The sequence below is a fragment of the Microtus ochrogaster genome, chromosome 8 (genome assembly GCF_000317375.1).
Source record: "Microtus ochrogaster isolate Prairie Vole_2 chromosome 8, MicOch1.0, whole genome shotgun sequence".
Classification (NCBI taxonomy): Eukaryota; Metazoa; Chordata; class Mammalia; order Rodentia; family Cricetidae; genus Microtus; species Microtus ochrogaster.
The window spans coordinates 7,789,521-7,798,845 of record NC_022015.1 but is presented as its reverse complement, the minus strand read 5'-3'; positions in this window follow the sequence as shown (position 1 = coordinate 7,798,845).

Sequence of the window (9,325 nt, the reverse complement as noted above, 5' to 3'; positions counted from 1 at the left end):
TGGCAGCTACTGGTGAGCGGACCCTTGCCTGTCTTTTATGAAGCATTACAATAGGCATCATATTGGTTTCTTCAGTGTTTCTGGTGTGGCTCAAGTACATACTAACTGCAATGACGGTCATATTAATGAGTGGCAAACTTCAGGCCTGGGAAGAGGCCAGTGTCTTTAGTCAGTTAGCAGCACCTATGAGGCAGTGTGAATGCTTTTCACTTGATGGGGAAAAGATGGCACAGTATCACAGTTATTGTGAGGGTGCTTGGAATTTTAGTGAGCAAAGTTTACTTCTGTGGTTGAAATATAACCTTTTGTTGTATTTTCCAGGTTCATGCATGTGTGTGTGTTTGTGTGTGTGAGTGAGAGAGAGGGAAGAAGGGAGGGAGGGAGGGAGAGAGGGAGAGATGTGCTAATTACCTGGATCACTTTTATTTTGGTTTTAAAAAACCCCCACAGTTCCATGTAGAATTGTCAGAGAAACATTTGGATGCATGATTAGCTTTTCTCTTTTCATGTGAACTTTTCAGGGGCATTAGCTTCAGTAGCCTTCAGTGATAAATCAGCTGTTATCTTAATGCATTCTTTCATGGAACATTTCAAAAAGGTTAGCTTGATTTTTTTTTACAAGTATGAATGATTTATATGGATTTTGGAGTCATAAGTAGTAGAAGCTTACAATGTTTCCCTACCATACCTTTATTTATGATGGTTTAATAGCAATACATTTTCCCTTTAATGTTCTATTTTTTAATAAAGCAAAGTATGTCTACTGAATAATGTCAACTGATAATACAAGGATTTTTGCTTAAAAGTTATGGAATTGGTCTCTGACTGCACATTCAACGTGTGTTCTAGTTTCTTTAACTGATGTTTCTACCTAAGCTTGGTCTCTGCCAGTTATGTTGGCTCCAGTGTATAACCCTTCCATTTAAGATAAATTGAATGTCCAGAATTATGTATAGCAAAGCCAAGCTTCCTTTGAGGTGAGGCTCTGGGGCATTGTACAAGTCTAACGTTCTTCCATGAAGTTGGCCCACCCCACTGTGGCTGAGAAATGAGATGATTTGAGGGCTATTACATACTTACAGTTTTCATAGTGGATTAGAATAACATTACTTAGCACAGGTGTTTCTATAATTGGGATTCCCTGGGAAAATTCAGTACTGCATTCAGTACCACTCAGCTTTCCGCATGAGTGAAGGCACTGTTGATTTGCTGGGCTGTGGTTTGAATCAGGAGAGAGGGTTCTGGCTTAGGAGGACTGTTTCTTCTTTCAGAGAAAACATTTCTTACTGGCTATTAGGATCAGATTGTTGTGGACCTATTTACACATTTTATTTCATTATTTATTTATTGCTGGCCAAATACTGGCAGGCCCCAGTTGGTGTCAGCCAGCTCTGGTTCAAGCTTTCCTAGAACTCAAAATAGTTCCCCAGTGTCCTTTTCCTTAAAGAATTCTTTTGTAAAACATCATATTTAAATAACATTTATGTACCCAAGTAGAGTGAGAAAAATCTCAGAAGTGCCCTCGGGGCACTTCTCTGAGGAGGCCCTTTGGGATGGCCTTGTAAGAAGTCTCTAAACCTCGAAGGCAATGTCCAGGAACAACAAAGAACAACCGCAGTAGGTTGTTGCAGGAGTCAGCAAGAGTGCTATTTAAAGCCTGGTATCCAGAGAGCAAAAATATCTGCAGAGCAGCGAGTGAAACGGGCTTCAGAAGATGGAGGGACAGAAGATGGAGAGCAGGTGATACAATTAACATGTTCCTTAGTTTTACCAATCCATTCTTAAGACACCTAATCGCACCGATTTTTTTGGAAATTGGGCCACCCTAGACCCAGCTTTTGCAGCCGATAGCTCTACTGTCCTCAGGTCTCACCTGGAGACCCCGGTTTATGACCTTGGAGCTGTTTGCAACTCTAAGATCTTTGTCTCCCTTCCTGGAGGTGGGAAAGCGACCTAAGCGGGAACCGAGACTGAGTCTCAAGCAGGCCCCATCCTCTACCTGGGTAGTTAGTGCCAAAACTTCCCTAACCGCAGCAGTCCCTGCCTCGGGTCTGACCCCAATTTTATACTCCGCGGAGAGAATGCACCGGGTACTGACATTAGCTACTTTGCAGGTCACCTCCTGGCTCGGGTTTCTCACAGCGAACAGCCTTCAGGGTTCCTCTATTCCAGGGGGTCCTTCTTGGGCTTTTCTTTTAAACTGTCCCAGAGGTCCCTCTAGCTGCCAGCGACATCTGTACGGCGGGTCCCCATGGCTCTGAGCCCAGCGCACTCTTGCGCTCCCACCTCAAGGTGGCGACCGAGGCACGTAAACAAAGCCCGGCTGCGCTGACGGTTGGCACCCAGGGGCACGAATTTCAGTTCCCCAGCTGCTCCCCAGAGGGCCGAATTGACTGTTAAAGGGACCCTTGTAGATGGATCGTTGGGCCGGAATGTCAGCAGAGCGTGCGTGCGTGCATGCGTGTGTGTAATGTGTGTGTCTCGCGTGCACTTGTGTATCGGCCGGGCCGAAGCAGGCAGAGCGCTTCTGGGATGGAAACTCTAGCCCCAACCCGTTTGGGACGCTTGAACCTTCCTAGCATCACCTGGGTCCTCAAGGCCCGCAGGCCCTGCGACCCAGGAGACTTGGGCTCCCGCCCGTTGTGCCTCCCGAGTAGCCTGGGTCAGTGAATAACTGGCTGGACAGAGGGTTTGGTCGCTGTCGCAAACAGCAGATTTGCAGATCTCTGTTCAGTGACAACCACAATTTATGAGTGGGTCCGGAAAATATAGCGCTTCGGAGCGTTGGAGGCGTTCTCTAGGGTGCGCGCAGGCAGACCCAAGGGTAGGGATAATTGTGGGTGGGGAAGATAGATACGGACAGTAAAAGAATAAGCATGCGACAGTCATACAGTCTTACCTCTGGGACGAAGGACACGGTTCCTAGAACTGCGAACTGGTCAGTGTGCAGCCCAGCTGTTTCTCCCGTAAGCGCTTCCCGCCTAACACCGCCTTCTGAGAAACTTGGACAGAGCTTGAGCTGCCCCCTCCTACTTTCCTCCCCTTCTTTTCCTTTCCAGACGTCGCTTTAACTCAACCTAGGGCATATCCAGAAGTCAGTTCCGTATAGAGCTTCCATTCAGTCGTGGCGGGGTGGGGGTGGGGGGATCCGGTTTACAGTTTCTCGTAGGCAGATGGAAGAAGTAGATGGTTATAGGACTTTGGAGGGGTGCGTAGGGATGGCACGAGGTGTTGGTGGCAGCGAAAGACCGTTTCTTTTGGGTCTTCGCACTGCCGCAGGTAAGGCTCTCAGATTGTAGCTGCCCTGCTGCAGATTCGCAGTGGTGGGCTAGTGGAGGACGCTCCACTATTGAGAGGGGGAGTGGAGGAGGGTGGAGTGGGGAGAAATGAGCTCTGCTGGACAGGCTACCCCAGCACGCATTGTCTTGGTGTCAGTGCCGGGTGCTCAGCTGATGTCTTTGGGAGCGTTAGAACAAGGTAGACCCTCCAGTACCCTCCCCCCACCTTCTAGAACGTGTTTCAGAAGACACAAATAGCTCTAAAATAAGTTAAAAAAAATCTTTGTCTGACTTTCCGTTCAAGATGTAAAAAGGATTAAATAAATAAAACTTTATTTGACTGTGGAGTTAATACAGAGACTCAGCGTCATCTCTGGTCTTTGGCCTTATTCTAATTCTGTGGTAGTAATTACCCTTCGTTTCTTTAAGTGCGATAGATTTATTGCCTTAGAGACTATGCACAGTTTGATTGAATTATTCATTTTTTCTTTGGTGTAGACTGCATCTGGGGACTCTGATGTGACGTGTAGATTTTTTTTTTCAGGAACAAAGGGAATGTGGAAATGAAAGAGAGAGGGAGAGAGAGGCTGGCAGATGTAATGAGACGCGGTGAAGGTGTACGCAGACGGGCACTCCCACGCCTCCTCCCTTCGGCTCTCACTGCAGCCCTGGGTAACTCGCAGGCTAACACAAACAGCTTTTCTCCCGCAGCCTGCCCTCTGTCACTGTAAGTACATCACCCTTCTCTTATCAGCATGCAGATTCCAGCCACGCACTCCCTCGCCTTGGCTTTGCACCTTTGACAGCAAAAGCACACTGGGAAATTAACTTTCCTAATCTAGGAAAGGCATGTCTATAAAACTTACTTTTTATTTATCTTTATTTTTCTTTGAAAACAGAAGTTCATGCATTTTTACCACTTTCCCTACCTTCTTTGTGACGGTGCTCTGCTGCTACTGTCACTGTAGCTGTGCTTTTCTCAACTGGATGACTCGCAGACTCAAATGAAATTCAATGTTATTCTCCATCGTTTAAAGTCCAGGAGCAGTGCCTTGTCCTTTTGCAAAATGACATCTTAAAGGATGAAGACTATTATTCACAGTTTGCTTTTGTTGCTGAAACAGGAGTTGCGATTTCTTTGAGGTGCTGTCCCAAGGGCACTGTTACTTGGGGAGTTGATGTTATCAGCTTCTCCCAAACTTAGGCGAAGCGTCACGGGCTGCAGGAGCATTGGGTGTTTGTTATCCCGGTTTAAGGAAACCAACGGCGGAAACTTTTCTCCACGCTGTAATTAAAGTTTTTCAACTTCTTCCCTTTCGCCTTTTACATTCTTTCACATATTCTTCGTTTTGTTAAAAGTTCTCCTTGGTGTTTTGGAGTGAGTGGCATATTTGTCATGTTTACACAGTAGCTATGAAGCCCTTCCTGTGAGAAGTTGGCCACCTTAGGATGAAGTCACGCAGGTCTGAATGATCCACTCGGCTGTTGTAAGGGAACCTTTCAAAGGGAGGAATTCGAGGTTTTAACCGCTGCTACGTTTTTGTTTTTGTTTTTGTTTTTTTTTTTTTGCGTGGGTGTTTTAAATATTAACTTCTAAAGCAAGATTAATTGCGTTGCCCTTCCCAAGTTCAGGGGGAACCTCTCTCCAGGAATCGAGCGCGCCTTGTCTCTGCCAGTTCGTGCCTCTTCTCTGGAGGTGCGAGGCAAACTTAGCAAAGCCGAGTTGCCTTTGGTTGGTCGAGGTGCGCAGGGACACAAACACAGCGGGCGCCCAGGCAGCAACCGCAGCAGGCAGGTAAGTCAGCCTCACCCCGCTGGCCCCTTCTTCCCTCCCTCACATTTCACTGCCTGAGTTCACGTAGAGCTGGCTCCGGCCCCCAGGGGAAGAAGTGAGCTGGTGTGTTCCAGGATCTGGATGCGATGTCGTGTGCCCTTCATAGTCTTCTTGGAATTCGCAGGCGGTGCGGACCAGGTGGAAAGCCCACCACATCAGCGGACGCCTGGCTCTGTGCCTTACCTACTTGTGTTGTACAGCTGGTACCCCAGGCTTTGGAGGAAACCCTAAGCAAGCACACACCCCTATTTCCCCCGGGCCACATGTCGCCCAGGGAGTGCGGTCTGGATTGTGACACCCAGATCCCAAAGTTTAGTTTCCTTCTTTTGGGGCTCCAGTTGCCTATCCTTCAGCCATCTACTTTGGTACTAGTTTATTAACTGAAATCTAAAGAGGGCTCCTAAGCTCCTTTTCAAAAGGTACTAGGGCCTTGTATCACAAAAATCTTGGTAACGTTTCCTTCTTCTTTCTTGCCTCCCCCAGCCCAGCGGCCTGCTTTCTGGTCGGCTATATCTGCCTTCCAGAGCCCAGAGTGCTCTGTGATTTAAAAACACCAGTGAGTTGGTGTTGGTTAAACCAAACCGGTCTCCGCAATTTGGAGGAACCCAGGGGCAACCATGTTTGTTTATGCGAAGGCTCATCTGTTTGAGTGACTTCCCTGCGAATTGGTCTTTGAGACCTAACTTGGCCTTCTTCTCTTTGTAGGCTTTTTGGGCAGGTCATTTGGTTTGACCCGTAGGATTTGGCGAGAGTCTCTGCCACCTCCCACCTCACCCCACCCCCGAATTGGAATTCTAAGGAAGGCAGCAGAAGAGTTGGAGGCTCAGGAATTAAGGGTTGGGCCAGGTGGAGCCTAGGTCAGACACAGATGGGAGAGCTTTCTATGTTGGAAGTGCAGATTTGGGCTTTACCCGGTGAGTCAGATCTAAGAATGGTCCAGCATTTGGAGAACCCTTCCAAATAAGAATCTGGCCTGCTAGGCGCTGGAGATTACCCCTCATGGTAATTCCAGTGCCTGGAGGCAGCTGTGAGCAATGGAAATCTCAAAATTTCTTGCTCAGGACTATTTTCCTCCCAGCCAACCTTCAAGTCATTTTAACACATGGTCCCAAAACTCCAAACCCTCAAGCCCTGTGTTTCCCATAAAGCAGAAACATCCAGTCTCTGCCTTCTTCCAGGCTCCTACTAGGTGTGATCACTGCCTTCATCCCACCCTTCCTCTCTTGTCTGGAGTTCCTCTGGAAGGTGACTAACGTCAAGTGTACAGGAAGGAGTCAGCTCCTTCCATTGCCTGGTTGATAAAGATGAGGCTTTCTCCTTTTTCTCCTTGCCTCTATGGGAGGTCTTCCCTATGCTGGTCATCATTTCTGCTCCTTCTCGGTTTATTTTAGTGTCTCTCTTTCGGAGGCACCTCAAAGGAGCCCTCTTTTGTCAGTTTCTACAAAGTAGAACTTGTAAAGTCTTGGCAGGTTGGCTAGCTAAAGCCCCTCTCAGCTTTTATTTCTGATGTGGGTCTCCACTGACCTTAGGATTTTTCTGGGCCTGGTTTGAGGCCAGCCAACCTCACCTTTGCTCCACCATGAGGTCACAGATAGTTTTCTCACTTACCTCTTTTTCTTTTCCATCTCAACAATGCTCCCTTCTTTTCTGGACCTCCAGCTTTCTCGGCCTTGAGATAAAGTTCCAGGTCTCTACTCATTTAGGCCATTCTGTGTCTTTCACACCATTACCCTACCCTACACATGGCTCAAAGGGGATCTTGAACATGTGTAGGGCCTTTATTGGGGAGCGGTGTCTTTTTATTAGAGGATTGTTTATATCTGACTATGCAATTTTATACGCTATTTTGGTTGACTTGAAATGCTTCATCTTCTCCAGGCTCCAGCTCAGTCACCTGAGATTGTTCCTCCAAGTCTGCCTTTGCAAGGTTGAGGTAATGAACATGTATCACCCACTCAGTTCCGCGAAACAAGGCTCATCCGTAGGATAGATGTTTGGCCATTTTATTTATTGTTATACAGGTATAAAGCCGTTTATGGTGTTTGTGCATATATTTTCATAGAAAATTTATTCCGCAAACTCCATCAATCATATGGCCTCTAGGACAAGGCTGCCCACAAAGTTGGGATTTATATGCCGATTTCTTTTTCTTTCAAATTCTCCTCTTATATTCTTTAAGTTTTTCTTTCCATTTACCCAGGTTCTACTAATCGAAGGTTTCATGATCTCTGCTTTCTGAATCTGTTTCTCTCCATTCTGCTGACTACTTCTCTCTCATCTCTAGTACTTACCCCAAAGTCACTTTTCTCCTCCCTGGTCCATTTCAGCCCCTGTCCTTCTCCTTCTGTGTTTCTCCCACTTCTCACTGTGACGGTCTAGCTCAGTATAGAAAATTTTAACCTCCAGTCACTTAACTTTTCCCAAACTCAAGTGGTCATTCTGACTTTCCTCTCATTTGATTTCCTCGCGTCTCCTTTGCTCCTCTTTTTCTCGAGAGCCGCCTACCTTTCTCCCTCTTCGCTTTACCTTGTTCTTGGTTCCTTCACAGCAGCCCCAGCCCCTAGCATTGCTCTCTCGGTTCTTTCTTTTCAGCCCGCCTCTCCTCTACCTAGTTCTTTTCCCTTGTTCCCTCTTGCCCGGAATCACCCTCTTCTTCCTCCCCTTGTAGTGGTTGCTTCACTCTCTGCGTCCCCGGGAGAGTCCAATTCCAGTCTCAGCTCGCGCCGGTCTCTCTGCCCTCCTCTCTCCGAGGCTTGCTCTAGCCTCTGCCTCCTGCTCTCCCCTCCTTCTTCCCCAGCCCTTCCCCCTCCCTCCCAGCCGCCCCGCCTGGCTTGCTGCCTCCTTCGCCTCTTGTCTCGTCTTGCCTGTGTTGTCTGGGAGGGGAGCCCTGCCTCCTCTCCCTCGCTCAGATCAATGCCCTGGCCACTCACTTTCTGATGTTGCACGACGGGAAATGCTTTGAATACTTACGACATGGCCGCTCACACTGATTGCCAAGATTGACAGCACTAACCATCGCCTTCACTTGTTTCACGGGGGGGAAGCCCCCTGTCAGCCGGCTCCGCGTGCACCTCCTGGCACCCCGGCAGCAAACTTGTGCGCTTAGCGCTCCCCCCCTGGTCCGGGGCAGGACACCCCCGCAGACTTGAGTTAACGGGCGACGGGCCGGGGCAGCAGCGCTGGGGACCTGCTCCCTTGCTCCTAAGGCAGCAGCTAATTGACCTAGCACCGACTCCCCTTTCTTTAATTTTTAAAATTTGTATCTTTCCCCTTTTCTTTAATGCCTTTTACTCCCGCGGCGCAGCGCACAAGGAGCCCTCCCGTGAGGTACCATCCTGGAGCCCGCCCAGGTAACCGGGACGGAGCGAGCGACTTGAGAGAGCGAGGGAGGCAGTGTGAGAGAGCAGCTGTAAGAGCTACCTGTTGGGGCGCCGGAGGGGGCAGGGGACCGGAGCCCCGCACCGGGCCGGACACTGGCCCCAGCGCCTCCCACTCCTGCCTTTCCCGGCACCTCTGGGGTTAGTTTCTCCGAGCGGGGACGGCGGCTGGGGTGGGACAGCGGAGGGACGCGAGGCAGGCGAGCCCTTGGCAAAGCCGTGGCTTGCCGGGAGGGGACTGGGAGGAGGGCGCTCGCGGGAGGGCGGGCGGGCAGGCGAGCCGAGGTAGAGAAAGGGGCCTGGCGCTGCTCGCCTGCGGTGGACACGCCGATCCTCAGGATGCCTGCCTCTCTCTGAGAGTTGTGTCCTACTCCAGAGACGGTGACAGATCTACGAGGCGGGTTTCTGGTTTTCTTGCCCCCCCCCTTCCCCCAAATCACTCCGAGAAAACACATGTTATAGCCTCAGATAACTGTGCGTAGGACACCGAGGCAAAAGGGCAGGGAGAGACAGCCAAAACCACCTTTGACAGCAGAACTGTTATCGCCATCGCAAGTATTCGTCCGGAAATCTGTCTGCCCTCTTGGCCCACCTAATTCTTCCTCCTTCGCTTCCCCAAGTAAATAATCTATAGAAGTGGGAATGAAATGAAAAAGAAGTCAGGTGGCTTAGAGAATGAATTGTTAAGTCTCCGTAAAGTTCGAGGTAGGTATTTCATGAAAGTTCGCACAAGTGTGGGATGGAAGAAGTTGGTGTGCCAGCCTGTGTTGTGTTTAGTGTTCTCTCTCTCTCTCTCTCTCTCTCTCTCTCTCTCTCTCTCTCTCTCTCTCTCTCTC